This window comes from Embiotoca jacksoni, unplaced genomic scaffold (assembly GCF_022577435.1).
Source record: "Embiotoca jacksoni isolate LCO1_2020_lvr unplaced genomic scaffold, fEmbJac1.0.p SCAF_5, whole genome shotgun sequence".
In the NCBI taxonomy this organism is placed as follows: Eukaryota; Metazoa; Chordata; class Actinopteri; family Embiotocidae; genus Embiotoca; species Embiotoca jacksoni.
The window spans coordinates 22,841,763-22,861,762 of record NW_027185403.1 but is presented as its reverse complement, the minus strand read 5'-3'; the positions used below and the strand labels follow the sequence as shown (position 1 = coordinate 22,861,762).

The 20,000-nt window shown below is 43.8% G+C and overlaps 1 pseudogene; it reads left to right on the top strand.

Annotated features, from left to right (window-relative positions):
• The first annotated feature begins 1,214 nt into the window (after nt 1-1,214).
• LOC138211612 (NLR family CARD domain-containing protein 3-like) lies at nt 1,215-10,814 on the top strand (annotated as a pseudogene).
• Nucleotides 10,815-20,000: the final 9,186 nt, after the last annotated feature.

Below are 20,000 nucleotides of genomic sequence, written 5' to 3'. Positions count from 1 at the left end.
AGCTTTCTCTGTTAACTCAGGCTTTCTGCTTTCATCTCTGAGCGCGTTCACATAAAATAGGAGGAGTTTGCAGCATCTGACCAATCACAAACACGGACAAGTGTACTGACAGCAGAGCCACATATTTTAAAAAGGAGGAGCAAACTATAATTTTAAAAAAACATAATGAAGTTAAAGACATAATCCACACTGAAAGCAGCACGGCAGCAGCTGCTGAATGATGGAAGGATGTGAAAAAAATCGCCGCCTGTGTTAATATCACCTCACCACAAAGTACACAGGAAGATCGGACTAATTACAAGTGCACATTTCAATAAATTAATGCATTATTAAATTTATTCTCATGACGTGTATGAACGTTTTAGTTTTATCATTTTGCCTGCAGCCCCAGAGGTGTCAAACAGTCTGAGGAACAAATAAGAAATACAAATAAATATAAGAACATAATTCAAAGTGCGAGGTAGGTTTACTGTTGTATTTTGTAAGTATAAGTGCAGTGCTTAGGGTTAGGTTGAAGGTTAATCGCGGGGTTAAGGACCACTTGACTGACAGTGAAAGTGTCCGAACCTGGTAATAAATGTAGATGGTACTGTGCAATATGTTACGATAAAATACAAAATAAATTGTTGAAAGATCTCAGTTAAAATGATCATGTTTTGAGTTCATGGTTAACATTTACGCAGCAGTTCAAGTTAAAATGTAATGTGACTGAAGAATGATATCCACATTTACTACAGTATTAGTTTAAAGCTTTATTTTGTTTGTAAAAAAATGATATTTGAAGAAACTCCAAAATAACTGGTGATGCGTCTTTAAATATTATGTCATGCTGCACAAACTGGACGCTCATGTTTCATCTATGTTTCGGTTGTGAATTTTTTTGGGGGCTGAAACACGTTTAGTCTTTTTATGGAGTAAAGAAAGGATCATTTTTCATTCAGATGTTCAGAAAAGGGCCCTGTGCCTAACAGCTGTTGGATATACTGAGCAGTAACTTGTTTATTGTTTAAATTTAGTTGCAGGATTGAAACATAGAAATGAAATAAAGTTCCAACATGTGTACTGAAACCCAGATCATAAACACAACTTGTAAAAGTCTAACCTGTTGGAGCCTGACACACACAGATAAAAAAACTCAGCTGACTTCTTTTAACTGAAGAGGGCGGAGCAACCTGGACATGTGATCCAGATCCACAAGCATGTCGGTCTGTCAGTTCAGACTCCATTTAGAGTCGACAGAGCAGAAGGAAGGAAACTGAATGCTGAGGCCGGGTGAGTGTCAACAGAAAGTTTTATTGTTGGAGTCTGTGAATGAGTTTCCTTCCTCTTAACTGTAGAGTAAACATCTGTGGAAACAGAGAAACTGATTGAGAACAGAGAAACATGAATCTACGAGTGATACTTTCACTTTTGTCCTTTCTGAGCTCACAGTCAGTGTCGCTGTTTTTTTTCCTCAGACTGACTGAAGAAGATGAGTGTTTGTGGGGAGGAAGAGGAGGACCGGGCTAAGTCTCCAGGATCCATCTGCCAGTCTCTGAAGAGTGATTGGTCCAAAGCTCTTCCTATCACCTTCAGTCATGAACCAGACTCAAAGTAAGAGATCTGCTGCAAACCTTTGAATCTCCAAACTGATAACCTGACCTGCAGCAGCCAATCAGATCCTGGCACAATACAGAGAGTTAGCAAGGAGACTATAGGCATGACAACTTCACAGCCTACATGAAGAGTTTCACCCATAAAAGATTAAATATGGACTTTGTTTGAGCAGCAGCAGCAGTGGTGAGTTTAATGATTCCAGTTTAGGACACAATATTCATACAAAATTGACAATACATCAGATAGACTGAGTTCAGGGCTTCTTGTTGTGGTCAGAAGAAGCCTGCAGCAGGATGTGGTGTTCGCTGTCGTGTGTCAACAGAAAGTTTTACTTTTGGAGTCTGTGAATGAGTTTCCTTCCTCTTAACTGAAGAGTAAACATCTTTGGAAACAAAGAAACTGATTGAGAACAGAGAAACATGAATCTGTGAGTGATACTTTCACTTTGGTCCTTTCTGAGCTCACAGTCAGTGTCGCTGTTTTTTTCCCTCTCAGACTGACTGAAGTCCAAACGATGAATGTTTGTGGGGAGGAAGAGGAGGACCGGGCCGAGTCTCCAGGATCCATCTGTCAGTCTCTGAAGACTGATCGGTCCAAAGGACATCCACCACAGTTCAGTCCTGAACCAGGACATTTAGACACAAAGTAAGAGACTGTTGTTCATGATTCAGTTATTAGTCATATTTGAAGGAGACCTGGACTCTTCTACTACGGAGCCATGCTGTTGGAATACGTGCAGAATGTGGTTGGACGTTGTTCTGCTGAAATAAACAAGACCTTCCCTGAAAGAGACGTTGTCTGGATGGCAGCATATGTTGCTCCAAAACCTGAATATATCATTCAGCATTAATGCTTCCTTCCAGATGTTCAAGCTACCCATGCCACGTGCACTAATGCATCCTGTACCATCACAGATGCTGGATTTTTAACTGACCTGATAACAAGCTTTCACAGATCAGAAGAAAATGAACAGAAACATGTTTGTGTTTGCAGATGTCAGTTACACAGACGGCGAGCAGAGTCTCCAGGATCCATCTGTCTGTCTGTGAAGAGCGACTGGTCCAAAGGTCATCCTCCAGAGTTCAGTCCTGAACCAGGACATTTAGACACAAAGTAAGAGACTGTTGTTGATGAAAACAGGTAGAGTTAGTCTGACGGCTGTTCTCTTCTTTGTCCAGATGTTGGTCTGCAGCAGGTTTTAGATGAACATAAGATCAGTGTGAGGAGGAGATGTGAACATGTGACTGAAGGAAGTGATGAAAGAGGAAGTGGAACCCTCCTGAAGAGGATCTACACAGAGCTCTACATCACAGAGGGACGGAGTGAAGAGGTTGATACCCAACATGAGGTGAGGCAGCTGGAGACCAAGAAGAAGATCCTCCATGACGCTCCAATCAAGTGCCACAACATCTTTAAAGCCTTCCCCGACCAGCGGAGACCCATCAGAGTGGTTCTGACCAACGGTGTCGCCGGTGTCGGAAAAACCTTCTCGGTGCAGAAGTTCTCTCTGGACTGGGCCGAGGGCTCGGAGAACCAGGACGTCAGCGTGGTGATTCTGCTGTCGTTCAGGGAGCTGAACTTGATCCGAGGTGAGCGGTACAGTCTTCTCGCGCTGCTCCGTGTTTTCCATCCAACGTTACAGAAGGTCTCAGCAGAGCAGCTCGCTGTCTGGAAGCTTCTGTTCATCTTGGACGGCCTGGATGAAAGCAGACTCTCTCTGGACTTCAGCAGCAGGAAGCTCGTTGATGTCACTCACGAGTCCTCCATCAATGTGCTGCTGACCAACCTCATCGAGGGGAATCTGCTTCCCTCGGCTCTCGTCTGGATAACTTCCCGACCCGCGGCGGCCAATCAGATCCCTCCTGAGCGTGTGGACAGACTGACAGAAGTACGAGGCTTCACTGACACCCAGAAGGAGGAGTACTTCAGGAGGAGGTTCAGTGATGAAGAGCGGTCCAGCAGCATCATCTCCCACATCAAGACCTCCAGGAGCCTCCACATCATGTGTGGAATCCCCGTCTTCTGCTGGATCAGCGCTACGGTTCTGGACCACATGTTGACCACCGAGCAGAGAGGAGAGCTGCCCAAGACCCTGACTGACATGTACTCACACTTCCTGCTGGTTCAGACCAAGAGGAAGAAGAAGAAGTACGACGGACACGAGACGAGTCCACGGGAGCTGATGGAGGCTGACGGGGAAGTTCTTCTGAAGCTGGGGAGGCTGGCGTTTGAACAACTGGAGGAAGGAAACATCATGTTCTACCAAGAAGACCTGCAGCGGTGCGGTCTGGACGTCACAGAGGCCTCAGTGTACTCAGGAGTTTGTACAGAGATCTTCAAGAGAGAGTGTGTGATCTTCCAGAAAACGGTTTACTGCTTTGTTCATCTGAGCGTTCAGGAGTTTCTGGCTGCAGTCTACATGTTCCACTGTCACTCCACCAGGAACAAAGAGGTGCTGGAAGACTTTCTGGAAAAAAAATACAAGAGCTCACCTCTTAATGGTTTCCTGAAGACAGCTATGGAAAAATCCCTCAAAAGTAAAAATGGCCACCTGGACCTGTTTGTTCGCTTCCTTCATGGCCTCACTCTGGAGACCAACCAGAGACTCTTAGGAGGCCTGCTGGGTCAGAAAGAGAGCAGTCCAGAGATCATCCAGAGAACCATCAGCCACCTGAAGAAGATGAACAGTGATGAGATCTCTCCAGACAGAGGCATCAACATCTTCCACTGTCTGATGGAGATCAACGACCTCTCAGTCCATCAGGAGATCCAAGAGTTCCTGAAGTCAGAGAACAGATCAGAGAAGGAACTCTCTGTGATCCATTGCTCAGGTCTGGCCTCCATGCTGCAGATGTCAGAGGAGGTTCTGGATGAGTTGGACCTGGAGAAGTATAATACATCATCAGAGGGACGACGGAGACTGATCCCAGCTGTGAGGAACTGCAGGACGGCTCGGTGAGTCCACATGTGATCATTAACGTTATCAATCAGATCAGTAGTTTGGTTCTTCACAGACACACAGGATTTAGTTCACATTTAAACAGCTGATTGGTCAGTTGGGTTGTTTACAAAACTGTGAGGATTTAAATGTAGATTGTTCTAGCTGGTTGTGATTAATGCTGATCAGTGAAACAAACATTTCTTCTTTTGATTTGTGTAAATTTTTACATTATTTGTCAGAGTAGATTATTAGTTGGGATTTTCAGACTGATTTCAGGCGGATTAATTTCATTTTTTTAACTGATGGGTATTGATGACATTGAACTGTATTTAGCCCTGATCTATATGTTAAATCAGCTGTCACATGGTGTCAAAAATGGAGAGCTCAGTTTGTGTCAGGATGGAGAGCTGAACTCTGACATGTGGCCGACATGCAGTGTCGGAATATTTCAGAAAGAAAACAGCACAACAGCCTGCGATACCGCATTTAGGGCCTGATTTACTAAAATCACAGATAAAAGGTACTAAATTGTGTGTTTAGTCCAAAAGTTTGCAGATTTATTTTGCACCCATTTTCCTGGTGATTTACTGAGAGTAAAAGCATCACTGATATCAGGTGCAAATGGCTCTATTTAACTTAGATGTTTGCATTAGTTAAAGTGATTGCAGCCATGAAAAACAGAACAACCGCAAATGGACGAGGACATTTGATCCCATTGAAATTAAGAAATATAAATATAACAAGAAAAAAACTCTACGAGGTTAGATAGATAATAAGCCCCAAGACTACTGCTCATGCGGGCACAAGAAGCAGGAGAAAGATATGACCGGAATCAGTAATTGGTACAAATTTTGTTGCTTGCTCATCATCAGTTCCTGAGTTACAATTTTTTTTTGTACATGAATAAAGTTGTGTTTTGGTGTTAAATACATTAAATTGAATTGTTTATAATTCTTATTGCTACTTTTACAACATACCTTGTATTTATTATCTCATCACAGACTAACAGGAACTAAACTCTTAGACACTCATTATGAAGTCTTGGCCTCAGCTCTGAAGTCTAACCCTTCCCACCTGACAGAGCTGGACCTGACTGGGAACCACGACATGCAGGATTCAGCAGTGAAGCTGCTGTCTGCTGGACTGGAGAGTCCAAACTGTCGACTGGAGACTCTGAGGTCAGTTCTCCGACTGCTGCTGCTGTAGTTCTTCTCTGTTCATGTGTCAGACTTTCTTTAGTTCACGTTGGAGATTTGGTTCAGCAAAAAACTGAACAAACTTCTGAGCTTTCAGAAAAGTCCTGATCAGCTACAGACCTTCATACTGTAACAGACTGGTAGCCATAACCTTACAGCAGTGCTGTAAGGTTATGGCTATCAGTAGGCGGGACATAGTATCGTCAGGTTTCCAAAAGATCAGACCAGCATTTCGTAATTCAGGGCCAATATTTTGTAATTCAGGGCAGGATCTCATCACCACGTGCCTGTCTGGGGAAAAACAAATTACATTGACAGCAAAGAAGAATCGGAGGATGTTGAGACTTTTCTCCAAACTTCATCTCCAAACTAAACCCTTTAAATAATAACGCAATGCCGAAGAGCGCCTGTAAAATTAGTTGCACAAACAATGATGCGAAATCTGAAGTACAGAGGACGAATGTTGGGAAAATAGCAGCGACTGCGAGGGGAAAAGGGAAGTGTTCAGAGGCTGGACGGGTCTTCCTGCCTCCCCCTAACCATGAGCCTACTACAGTCTGACCTCATACTAACCCCATTTCTCCCTCCGCTCCAGTGTTGGAGGCTGGTGAAGAGGAGGAAGAGGACATAGACATGGAGACTGTCTACTCTTCTGAGGATAATATGTTATCCTGTGGGCAGCAAATGGCAGGCAGCACCTCGAGAGGGGAATCAACCTGCCATTTTGAAAAGTTTATTGGTAGGGAAACCAGGGCTCTGGACATTGCCCTCCCTGAAAGCCTCATAGCGCCCATTTCTCAGTTCGAAGAGGATGTAGAGGCACACCCTGCACAAGCACACGTGTCCCTTTTGCCTGACTTTAAATAGCTGGTGTGCCAAAGTTTGATTCACCAGTAGAAATGCAAGTGGTCATGTAGGAGATTTTCAAATATGTATGACAGAGAGCAGATTTTCTGTGCGTCACCCCCTCTGGTCAATCAAGCCCTTAATCTGCTGGTTTCTCCCTCCAGGTCTATCCTGAGCAAAGCCACCTGCCTTAGCAGGAACTGCAGGGTTATGGATGGTCTGCTGTCTAAGCTGCACAGAGCAATGATCATGCAGATGCACCTGGCTAATACCATAGCCATTATGTCGCTCTACCTTTGTACCCTGTCCCATCGGGTGCAGGGAGGTCCCTGGGACTCCAGCTTCATTGGTGAGCTTCACACAGCTTCTTCATGCCTCTCCATTATGAAAGAGTAGGCAGAGGCCACAGGTAGAGCTCTGGCATTCTCCGGGGTGTTCAGACGCCACCTGAGGCTGTCCCAGTCCAAGCTCCAGTAGGAAGATTGGGACTGTTTATTGAAGCTGCAGGTAGACCAGTCAGCAGCTATGCTTGGTCTCGATGCAGCTAAGTTGCTGCAGCAGGCACAGGAGAGTCACCGCTGCGCAGAAGAGGTTTCAGGCACCATGGGAGCTGGGTGACCTTAGGGCCCAACTGGAGGCTTTTCATATGCATACCAGTTGCAGGCAAGATAGAGGAAGAGGTCCAGCTACCAAGGCTCAGGCATCCTCACGTGCTCCCCCCTCCTGACAATTCCCAATCCCTGGCCGTCCGGTGACGAGCTCGGACACTTTCTCCTGCGGAGATACCGCGGGCAGAACTGTCGACCCTCTTGAATAAGGAGGCCAAGGTGAAGAGCAGAGATCACCCGGCTGGGTTTTTCTCCTGCTATTTCTTGGTCCCCAAGCAGGACAGGGGACTTCGTCCTATTCTGGAGTTCAGGGGGCTCAATAGGTTTCTTCGTCCCCTGAGATGCAGCATGTTGACGGTTCCTAGGGTGAGGCAGACTATCGCTGCAGAAGACCAGTTCGCCACCATAGACCTCAAGACAGATATTGATCTGGCAGGAGCATTGACACTTTCTGAGGTTTGGCTTAGAGGACAACATTTTCAAATTTCTACTCCTGTCCTTCAGCATATCTCTTGCTCCCCAGACATTATCTCAATGTATGGATGCAGTCCTTGCACCCATGAGACAGCAGGACGTCAAGATTTTCAATTACCTTGACGATTGGCTGGTCTGAGCAGTCTCAGGGAGCAATGCCGCCAGCATGTGGCTCTGCTCTTGGAGCACATTCAAGGCCTGTGTCTGCACCTGAACCACAGAAGAGCAAGCACCATCCTTCCCAAGTGATAACGTTCCTGGCTGTGGGAGTGAGCGCACCACCTTTTCTGCTCACTCTGGGGGGCCGTCGATGCATCAGGACCGTCAAACACGGCAGCAGGCATTATTTCGAGAACAGGTCTACACCCAGGAGAGTGGAGACTCCATCCTTACCTGATCGAGGAGATCTGCCGTCGTTTTGGCAGGGCGGAAGTCGGCTTGTTTGCTTCCAGGGAGTTGACCCATTTTTCATCCTCCTGAGGAACGACAATCCACCTTTGGGGTGGGATGCTTTGGCACATCCATGGCCTCAGAATCTGTTGTATGCTTTCCCACCTTTCACTCTTCTCGAGCGTCTTCTCTGAAGCATTCAGGTGGAAGGGGTGACAGTGATTTTGGTGGCTCCTTGTTAGCCCCACATACCATGGTTCTCAGCCATCCCGCCTCTCTTGGACTGGATGCCATGGGAGCTCCTGCTCCAGAGAGACCTGCTGTCTCAGGCGACCCTGTTCCACCCCTTTCCAGCAAGGCTCATATTGGTGGCCTGCTAGAGCCGGTGGTGAGGACCATGTAAGACTTGGATGTGATCCTTGGTGCACTTCAACAACCCCCCTTTGAGCCTCTTGGGCTTGCTGATTTCAAGTGGCTTTATCTCAAAATTGTATTCCTGCTGGCAATAACTTCTGCCAGGAGAATAAGTGAGCTACAAGTGTTGTCAGTTCACGGCGACTGCTGCAGGTTTTCTCCGGATAGGTCGAGTGTAATTGTCCACTCCAACCCGGCTGTCTCTACCAATGCTCTGACATGGCACACCAGAGTACATTTGGCTCACTCAGGCCATCGGGAGGACCGATCAGCTATTCATCTGGTTCGGCTCCAGTCAAAATCAACACGTGGCGTGGCCACCTCATGGGCCTTGTGGCAGGGAGCCTCTCTCACTACCAATATGTGCAGCAGCCACATGGTCATCCCAGTCCACGTTTTTGAGGTTCTACCGTCTGAATGTAGCTGCCAGTCCCTCCTTCAGGCAACTTTTCAGTAGACAATGAGGACATGCCAGTTTTCTGCCTCTTACTGGTCTCCCTTGATCAACTTAGCGACTTGCGGGTTGATCTGAGTAGCCACTCTGCCCACACGCTTTGGCCCTTGTGTCTTGCGGGGCCTCTATCTGTGTCACTGGGGTTGGCCTTTGCGTCTTGCAGGGCCTTGACCTGGTTGATATGGAAATAGTGTACAGTTGTAAATAGTTTGTTTGGAGAGATAGTTCACTCAGAACCAAGGTTACAATGTAACCACACGTTCTACAGCAGGCAGAGTGGACACATATTTACTTGACACTGTGTTTTTGGTTAATTTATGAACTCATATAACTTGTACCGCTATTCGACATTACAGTACATGGCAAGTGTCACTTGTTTTCCCCCTAAAGGGGGCGGGGATGTGCAGAAAGCAAAATTTCCCAGATGTGCCAGTCTGATCAAGGTATCATGGACATTTCCATGAAATTCACAAATGCAGTGCTCAGTAAAGAGCTGGTGTGGCTGTGGCTCAGATTGGGCAAGACACTGAACACCAAGTTGCTCCCGATGGCGTACTTTGAGACCGCTAAGGTGATAAAGTGCTGAATAAGTATAGATAATTTGCCATTTAGGTGCTGAAACTGATGTTTATGGATTCTTTGACTGGAATTTGTAAGTAACTGATGATGTTTGTAGAAGGCCGACATGTTGATGATCCACAGTCGCAGATCACAGAGGGACAGAGTTACTGGTTTTAAGGAAAAACGGAGCTGTTCCAATTTTTATCTCCATCTTTCATTCTTTATTCAGATTGTGGGGCTGCGGTCTGACAGAAAACAGCTGTGATTATCTGGCCTCAGCGCTGAAGTCCAACCCCTCCCATCTGAAACATCTGGACCTGAGCTACAACTCGCTGCAGGATTCAGGAGTGAAGCAGCTGTGTGGTTTTCTGGAGAGTCCACACTGTAGTCTGGAGACTCTGCAGTAAGTTCACTGTCTGTTCCTGTTGTAGATCTTCTATGTTTAATCAGCAGCTGCAGCTCCTTCATGTACAAACAGAACCTCCATCCTTAAAGCTGTGAATGATTTTCTGTTCTCTGGTCCTGAACTCAGTGAGTCGTCCCAACAGACAAGTGTTTGTTGCAGAAAGTGTAGAAAATGTTCTCTGATGTTGTTAAATTAATGTTTGTAATGTGTGTTAAAGAGTCTCAGCTGGAAACAGAAGATCTTCTGAACTCTGATCTGTTGAAACTCAATGATTTCTTTCAGTGTGACCTCACAGATAAAGTCTGATCACTGATATTGATCCTTCACAACTCAAACGTTAAAATACATTATTTTATCTCCATCTTTTATTCTTTATTCAGATTGAGGTGCTGCAGTTTGTCAGAGATCAGCTGTGATTCTCTGGTCTCAGCTCTGAAGTCCAACCCGTCCCGTCTGAAACATCTGGACCTGAGTGGAAACAACATGCAGGATTCAGGAGTGAAGCAGCTGTGTGATTTTCTGGATAGTCCACACTGTAGTCTGGAGACTCTGGAGTAAGTTCACTGTCTATTACTGTTGTAGATCTTCTATGTTTAATTACCTGCTGCTGCTGCTCTGAACTTCGGTCTGGTAACTCTTTATTCTGATATGCTGCATCACTGACTGACAGCAGATGGAGGGAGTCTCTGCAGACACTCAGTTATCACCTGTTCTTTCTGCTTGTTTCTACAGATGGAGGTCTTTGTAAAGGTGATCAGGACCATGTGTGTGACGAGAGGATGAGCAGTCCTGATGATTCTGGGACATTGAAGCAGCAGCAGCAGTTGACTGGACCGTGATGATGATGATCTCTTGATGTCTGTTGTTACAGCTGTGTGGTGGTGTTTGTGTTAATTTTCCATGCTAACATATTTTAATATACGTTCTGTTCCCCTCTGTTTGTGTTCTGGTTCTCCTGTTTTGTTTCTTTGGATCAATGAAGATAAATTTGAGATTTAAACAATTAAAATTGATAATAAATGGAGTTGTGATTGAAACATTCATCAAACCTGAGCAGGTTCTGTCTCAGTCAGTTTGATTCCCATCACAGGTCAATTTGTGGAACAGAAAACGTCGGCTGGTGTTTTGATTCAGTCGAAGAAGCAGCAGCTTTCTACAACATTAGATGTTTCTCAGCTTTCATTCTGTCACCATCAGGTTCACTGGTTTGACTTTTGTATTTAAGTGTTAACTTGATTTATAGGTTAATAAATCAATAAAGGATTTGGGATTAAAAAAAAAATCTCAGTGGATGTTTGCGGATAAAATCAGACTATAAATGTCAGCCTGCTCTCAGCAGCATGTTGACACTCCAACTCAGAGCCAGCTAGCAGAGAAGTTCCTCCCTAACTGAACCATCAGCCACATTCATCCAGTGTCACGCCAGAAAATGAATGCGTTTCCAACAAAATGGAGCCCTGATAGCAGGCTAGCTGTGAACAACCAGTATGTTGATCTCAAACTGCTTTCACAGTGGATTTCACATTTAACATTTAAAGCTTTACAGCATTCACAGATACTCAGCAGGACTCTTAGGGTCCTTTTCTGTGGAGCTGACTGCCATCTGGGTTCATCATTTAGATTTAAGACTCTTCATCTTCACGTCAGGACTTCAACTCATTTCTCAGAAAAACTAAGCGGGTTTTGTGAAGCTTATTTGTATTTGTATTGTTGTTTATTTTATTTTTTTTCAAACTACTGCCTCACAATCAAAACTCTCTTTCATCTGCAAAGAGCAGCTATAGCACCAAAGCATGGAAAGCCAAAAGGGTCAGGATTCATCTCAATTAAGCAGGACCAGCTCTGTGATCCAAGGGTGGATCTCATGCAGAGACAGTTCAAATGCATGGCTGCAAAGCCGCACCACTTTTTGGATTTGTGTCATCAGACACCTTTATATGTGCACCCATATCCTGATGCTGTGTCCCTTGCTGCCTCAGCTAATTTGGATAAGACTGACAGCTCTGGCTGTGAAATTAGAAATACTTTATTAATCCCCACAGGGAAATTTTAATGCCACACTTACTCACGTCTGCTCCAGGATAGAAAAAAACAGAATAATTTAGGAAAAACAGATACTGAATATACTAAATATACATTCAATAGCAGTATAAATAATAAATAAATACAGTACTTAAAATACCAATCTGGAGTCTAACAACCCAGCTTACCTCATACCGGAGTTGGTAAAGGTTGTAGATACTGTGATACATGGTTCTAGTTCTCAAGCCAGGGTTCTTGTTAATTCTTTGGTGCCACTGATCATGGTGGTTTGGGGTACCCTGGGAAGGTGTGGTAACCTCAGGCGGACATACTTTTTAGAATAAAACTCCTCCTGGAGCTCTGGAAATGTAAGGCAGGGATTTCCCTCACAGCAGGTGCAGCGCCCTCTGCATTTCCATCCCCGTTCTCAGGAGCACACCAACCGAGGCTTTACTCAGTCCCGCCAGCACCCCTGACAGTGTGTGCACCCCTTGTCTGTGGGTGACCACTATTCTGAAATTTGGGTGCCGCCTGTAGTTCAAGGTTTGGAGGAGACTAAAGTAAGGAACAAATCCCGTTCTGCTGCTCTAGCCAGAGAGATTTCTGCCTTGCTAAGGAAGGCTACAATACAGCCTCTGTCTCGAGAAGAAGACAAACAGGAGGTTTATTCCATGTATCCTTCTCCCAATCTTGGATTTGCAGCGGCTAACCAAATTTCTCAAGGTGCTTCCATTTGGGATACTCTGGTCAAGGGCTCTGTTTCAAGCAATAATGGCAGGCTGCCGTGAATGGTTCATGGCAGTAGACCTTCACTTCACATACTCCAATCAATCCAGATTACAGGCAGTTCCCCGGGTTTTCCCTTCAGGGGAGGGCTTTGGAGTACAAAAACTTCCCTTTTCACCTATCCATGTCACCAAAAACATTCACGAAATGCATGGATGCTGCAGCATTCAGACATTCGGGAGTTCAACTATCTAGATGACTGCTGATTTGTACACCATCAGAGCGCCTGGCTCTGAGCCACACAGTTGTTGTGCTGGCTCATCTGAAGTTGCTCGGTTCACATCTGATTGTGGAGAAGAGCCACCTGACCAGGTTGTCAAGTATTTGGGACTTGTTCTGGGCTCAGAACATTGACACTTAGAGTGCATCACACTCATCATCAGTGTCCGTGGGCCAGTGCCAGAAGATGCAGGGCTCCTTTGCTTCGGGCTGTTCTGCTAGGCCTGCTGCACACACCCACTCCAACTTTGGTTTGGACACCAAAAGTTCTGCCTTCCCACAGACATGTCAAAACCTTTCACTCAGCCTCACAGTCCTCACACAATGGAAACAGTCCCAGGCCATCCAGAAGGCATTCCCCTACGGCGTCTGCAGGGTGACCATAAAGATCGATGTCTCTCAAATCCCAACTAGGCTGGGGTGCAGGCATAATCTACTATCAGGGGCAACCTTGCAGTGATCTCTACTGTTCACGATAAGTGTGATGGTTTATCCCCAGGTGGACATCCCGTGGTGGCACAATTTTTAAGAGGGCAAAGTCTGTGCTACCCTCATGAGACTGTGAGGTGGTTCTCAGGGCGCTATGTCTGCCCCTTCTGAGATACAGTCTAGCCTTGATTTTCTTGACTTTCCCCTTGGCTTTAGCTAAAAGGGTGAGTGAGTTGCTTGCTTTCTCTGTTGATGTGGTGTGTCTCAGGTTTAGCCAAACCCAGCTGTCACTAAGCCTCTGGTATTGGAGGCTTTTTATACTCCGCCACATCTTTCTTCTGAGGCTGATGGGCTTCAAAATTTGTGTGCAGTGAGGGCTCCTCAGGTCCCACTGTATGTGAACAGCAGTAACTCCTTCACTCTTTGAACAGGCTTGTTGTGTCGTATGAAGAAACCACATTGGGCAGGGCTGTTTCAAAACACTGTTTGTCCGACAGGATAGTGAATCTCATTGCCTTTGCTCATTTGCATGCAGGGGTGGGTCCTCCTTCGGGACTTCTGGCTCACTCCACAATGGGGATGACCACTCATGGGCATTATTTTGCAGCCCACCATTGGTGGAGGTGTATAATGTTGCTGGCTGGGCATCCTCATTGACTTTCACCAGGATTTAGCGGTTGAATCTCTTGTCATCTGTTCTTGGTGTAGCAATAGATGCTCAAGTTTTCTTTTTTTTGTGTTGCCCTGCCTGGCATTTGTTTATGTTCATTTTGAGCTTTGAGCTGAATGACAGTGAACCTGTAACCATTCATTGTCACTCAACTGTGAAGGTTGGCCTGGCCTTCCTTCCCATTCGATAGAAAGAAGGTGATGATCACATATTGATCATACAATTTATACATACAACTCATTTATGTATACACAGAAATAAAATAAGAAATACATGATCAAATAGAAGTGTGGGGAGAGTCACATCTCAATCTCAAATGTTCAGCTCCTCTACCATAAAGGCCTCATGGAGGAAGTGTTGCTGAGATGGTTGTGCTGACGGGTTCAACGCTAGTAAGACTCCAGGTGATTCTAAACTTCCTTCATTTCACATTGAGGTTACAGCGCTTTTGGGGACACTCAAAGCATAATTGATGATTTATATGTCCTGGCCTATGCCATACTACAATTTTATCACAGATGTCTACAGAATTTCTTGGACTTTATTTCAAAGACAACTTTATTTTCTTCAGGACAAACAGATGATTGATTTGAAGGGTTTGGGTTTATCATTTTACATGTAGTGTGAATTGTAGCACCTGATATTCACATGTGCCTTTCTAAACAATGTCCAATCCATTAAATTTGCTGCAGGTAGGCTTCAATCAGGAATCAGGTGCACCTTACATACCGATGGCCTTTAGCAGTATTTCATCAGTAGACAATCAGCCAACTATTTCCTGAGAATAAACAAAACCAATTATGTCTTTTGTAAATTTTGTATGTCCACTACTTTAGTGTAGACTTAATATTTAGTGATGCTGCCACCAGCAAGTTTGCATATTTGGTTGCAAATACAATGTCTGGAAATGCACAGGGCATATTTTAATACAATTTGGTCAACATTTTAATTTGTCCAATACTTAGATTTAAATCTGTAAAACTATTGACATTCCAATCAGCCTCAGCAACTCTGTGTTTGGGGATAATTAGCAAATGTATGTATACTAAGACGTTAAACTAAAAAGATGAACATCATATGTGCAAATCATTTTGTTAGCATTGTCATTGTTGTACCAGTGCATGTTGAAGTTTACGCTTAGCTCAAAGCACTGTTGTGCTTCGCAATGGCTAACATGGCTGTAGACTTTTGATTATTTTGATATTTTTGCCTTCATTTTGACAGTACAGTGTAGAAATAGCAGGAAATATGGGGAAAGAAAAGAGGGGACTGTCATGCACTAACGGTCCATTTGCACCAATGTCATGTCGCCCCGATGAGGAAATTCTTAAGCCTCATTTGGTTTGGACAGGACTAACACTATTGAGTTAGGTGGTGGATAAAATAGTCCTGTTGCCCTGTTGGGATTTAACTCATTGCTAAATTACAATGACAGTTAAAAATATTTTTCAGGTTTTTGTAAAACTATGAGTACGTTACAAAAACGAATCCATCACACTTTCATTGAACAAATTTGACAAAATGTAAAGAACACTGACATTACAAGATCACTCTTCTGAGCGATACATTTCTTTCAGTTGTCATGTTATTCACTAATTGGTCTATTGGTGTTAACAGGTTTCCATCAGATTGGCAAAATAAAAAAAAATAAAAAACTCTATTTCCACACACAAAAGCTGAATCTTACACTGAGCTGATAAACTGCAGGAGCAGGAAAGAAGAGCTGCCTCAGAGATTCACTTTAAAAAAAACAAGGACGTGGCTCCAGATGGGATTTAAATTACAGGAAGAACAGCGAGTTTGGTGAATAACGGGAGGACATTTCAACTAATGACGATGGGAGGGAGCCGGAAACTCCAGTCAGGATTAAAGTCACTGACAAGGGCAAGTAAAAGAGTTTATAGGTAACAAACATTATTAACTCAAAGGTTTGATGATGTCATTCTTGCCTTCCAGTCTAATGTATAAAATCGCCTTTGTACCCTTTCAAGGTTATTCTCTATTGTACAGTGTACACGTGGAGTACAGTGTGTCGTACTAAGCAAGATGCAAATGTGATGACCGAATTGTTGCTGTGTTTCCACGGCTGCAGTTCACCATCCATCATATCTGTTGAGAAACAGCAGGCTCATATGTTGTTGTGAAATATTTATTCATCCATTCAGTTGTATTTAAATTCATCATTCAGTGAGTTCATCAGCACTCTGATTTCATTCTCATGCTTTTCCATCCATCCATCCGCTGGACTGCATTTTCATCAAGTCTCCTCACATCATTTCATGTCAGTGAGAGCACAACACCTCCTTCACTGCACCACCACTGCTATTACTGCCATTTTCCTCCATCACATTCAATCATATTCTATTACATCCAATTGCTGACCCTGTGAAGCTGGATGCCACATTCATATTCGTGCCAGCTGAAATGTCACCCATGTTCCCCCGTGGGTGCATTATCCCTCCAAGAATAAGACACACAATTGCTGGCACAGACACTTTATTGTTTGAATATGTCTCTATCAGTCCCTTTCCCCTTTCCTGCATCACACATCTGTTTTACAATTTTTTTTTCTCCATTCATTGACCTGCAGCAGCAAGGTGCCGGCCATCGTATCGTGCTGTTATCTGGTCATTCGATTTGGTTCATTCCTGAGAAATGGGTACCATGGGAGAGGAAAAGGACACGCACACACAGCAGACACAATAAGCTCCTGCTGCTAGACAGTATCCTCTGTCTGTGTCTGTGTGTGTGTCTGTGTGTGTGTGTGTGTGTGTGTCTGGAAAAAGACAGACAATAGGAAAACACAGTTAAAGTCCTATCACCCACTTGCATACATACATCCATACACACTTCCCTTGGTGTCCTCTCTCATGGCGCCTACAGAGCGTACATAATCAAAGATGACTTGACATTGCTTGGAGGAAGTGTGCCTGTGTGCCTGTGTTACTTTTTGCTTTATCTGAGACACAATTTAAGAGAAACAGAGTTTCAGAGAAAACTTGGCTGCATCCGAACTGTGCCTTAATGTTTTTTGTTTTTTCAAAAAAAAGAAACAAAAAATATTTTTTGGTCCCAATTCCAGCAGGTTTTCATGTTCTTTGTTTTTTGTTTAAATAAGCATGTAAGCAAACTAAAAGATGTCTTTATAAGGAGCTCATATTAATTATATTCGTCATTGCAGTAAGAAGAACCACTTCAAAGCTCTATTATAATCAGAAATCTACTTCAAATTGCCCTAATTGTTTAACTTTATCATTTATGGTCACGACAAATTAAAATCACAGTTACACTTTATCACAGTGACCTCAGTGAACTCATTAGGTTTTCACTGGGCTTGTTTTTACGGTGCCGTGTCTGATTAGTTGTATTGAACGCAGATCTGTTTCTGCCGTGTTGCAGACATTACAGGCTGTTGCACTGCCGTCGATTCTAAAATATTTTCACACTGCACACATTTTTGCTGCACGAATGCCACATGACAGTGTTCACATCTGCTTCCTGCCGCAGATGGTGCTCTCTGATTATGACACATGACAGCTGATGTGAAACAAAGGCTGGGGGATTAATGTAGTCCAATATAGCCGATTCAGATCAGGTAACAAAAATACCTGGGTCGGCTTCACACATTAAAATCCGCTCAGGACATCCCTGGTTACATCATGCTGATGTCATCGTACCAACAATTAATGAAGATATTTGACAGTGGATCGAAAAATAAAAGACAATTTAATTTAAAATCAAATTCTTATTGGTGATAACACGCACCATCATACTATTCAGAAACACTCATATGAACCACAAACATTCAAAAGCACTTGAATCTAATGGACAATTAGTCTGATGTTTTTTTTTAAATCATTTCCTTTGTCATACAGTTGAACAACAACTACACCTTAATCAGGTTGCCTTTTCTCACCTCATCGCAATTGTTAAGTGCTTTAATTCAGTGATACTCAGTGGTTAGAAGAAAGTATTTACATTCACGCAATTAAGGTATTGAAGTACAATTTTAGAAGCTTTACTTTACTTAACTTGAGTATTTACATGTTATGTTACTTTATATTTCCCACTACATTTCAAAGGAAATATTATGCTTTCTACTCCACAAGAAAGTTTAAAGTTACACAATGGGTGACATAACAGGCTTTAGAATAGAGCACATTATTAACCAGTAGTTTCATGTTTTGTCATGCTCATCTTGCTGGTTTAAATTATGTCCATTTAACATCAAGAGATCAGCATTAAATAAAGAAAACGTGTTTGAAGAATGAAAGAATTGACCTGTTGGAGCAAAACACATCCAATATCGTCACGGTGAGTCCTGCATTGTCACAAATGTTTGGAGAAAAATTTAAGGAAATCGATCCAGCAGCTCAAAACAATTGAGACCGGACCGGAGTGGGGGAGGGACAGAAATCACCAAAAAAATAAGGAAATGAGACGGGAAAGGAAAGGAACAAAAAGGCTTATAAGAAAAAAAGACACGGTGTGGGAAAGCAAGGTGCAAGACAGATACAAATTTGTGCTGACCTCCAGCCACTCTGAAAGACAAATTACAATGGTGAAACATTTTCCTTACTCTTCTCCTCATTTATTACAGCTCTCTGCAGGATCACAACAAACAAATGGCTGCTGTAGGAAATCTATGTTGCACTAAGTGTGTCAACACGGCCCCCACTATTCAATGGCCAATCGCTCTCTCTGTAGACATCCATCGGAGCAAAAACACACCATAAAGCACTTCATTTCACTCAGAGTAATCCTCATCGGCAATCGTTAACCGCTACACAGAAATGAATTTTCCACAATGATCAAGTTATGAGGTGCGCAAACACATGGCCGGGCCACACCGTTAGCCTGCTGATAGAGTGCCCTTTTATGGCTTGTATTAGAATTCAGATACCTTCCAGTTAGTACTTCCTCTTTTTGTTTGGGGGTTTCTTACTGACTACAGCTAATCAATATGTTTTTATTATTATTATTTTTCAATCAGATGTCTGAGCAAAGAAATCATTGAAGTGTGGAGTGTTTGGCTAACAGTGAGTATCGTGCACAGTACGTGCACACAGCAGCTGCACAGTCCTGATGTAAAAATGGACTAAATCACAACCATTGAGACAGTGGAAAGAGAAATGTCCCCAGAATGATAAAAAGTAGTGTAACAGGCACTGGGCCTCATTTAAGATTGGTGCTGGATTGGATCATCAGAAGGGAGGCTGTGCATTCTTGCAGCAGCAGTATTTGACAGACAGAGATGACTAAAATCAAATGTCAAACACGACACAATTTGATGACAAATATATGAAAGTAATGGGTAGTCACATACTAAATGTAATACTTTTTTCTGTGGATTTCCATTACAATAACAAAACTAAATTAAAACTGCAAGCAGTGATAACGGGCCTTCGCACTCTGTGCGCCGCCTCCCCGAAGCCGGCTCCCCAACGTGCAGCGCGCGAGGGATCGTATATCCCCGCTTCAAGCTGCTATTGTTGTCTCATTTCCTGTCTCCAGCAGGGGGCGCTATGACTATGACGGAATATTACTATCAGGTGTCTTCAGGGCAGGACTGCTATCAAAGATATAATGTTTGAGGAAGATCGGAATATGTTCATAAAAGTTACAGTCAGTTGCAGGTTCACGGCGAGACGCTCAGAATGGCCGCCACGACACAGTCACACCGATCGACGAAAACAAATTCAGGATACCGAGACACTTTTCGGTACATCTAGGTGTAATACACGTGTCTGACAAATTTGGTGCATGTCGGTGAAACGAGGTGCCAGAGCTGCAGTTTAAGGGGCGCTGGTGAGCCGTTTGGCCACGCCCACTCACAAAACACACCACATGTATCGTCTCACCACGCCGGATGTATGTGACACGTTTCGTGAGGTTTCAAGCATCCTTTGACCTTAAACATCAACTTCCTGTGTCACGGCGAGACATCCAACTTTGCCGCATCGTCACGGCGACGCCCATTGACGAAGT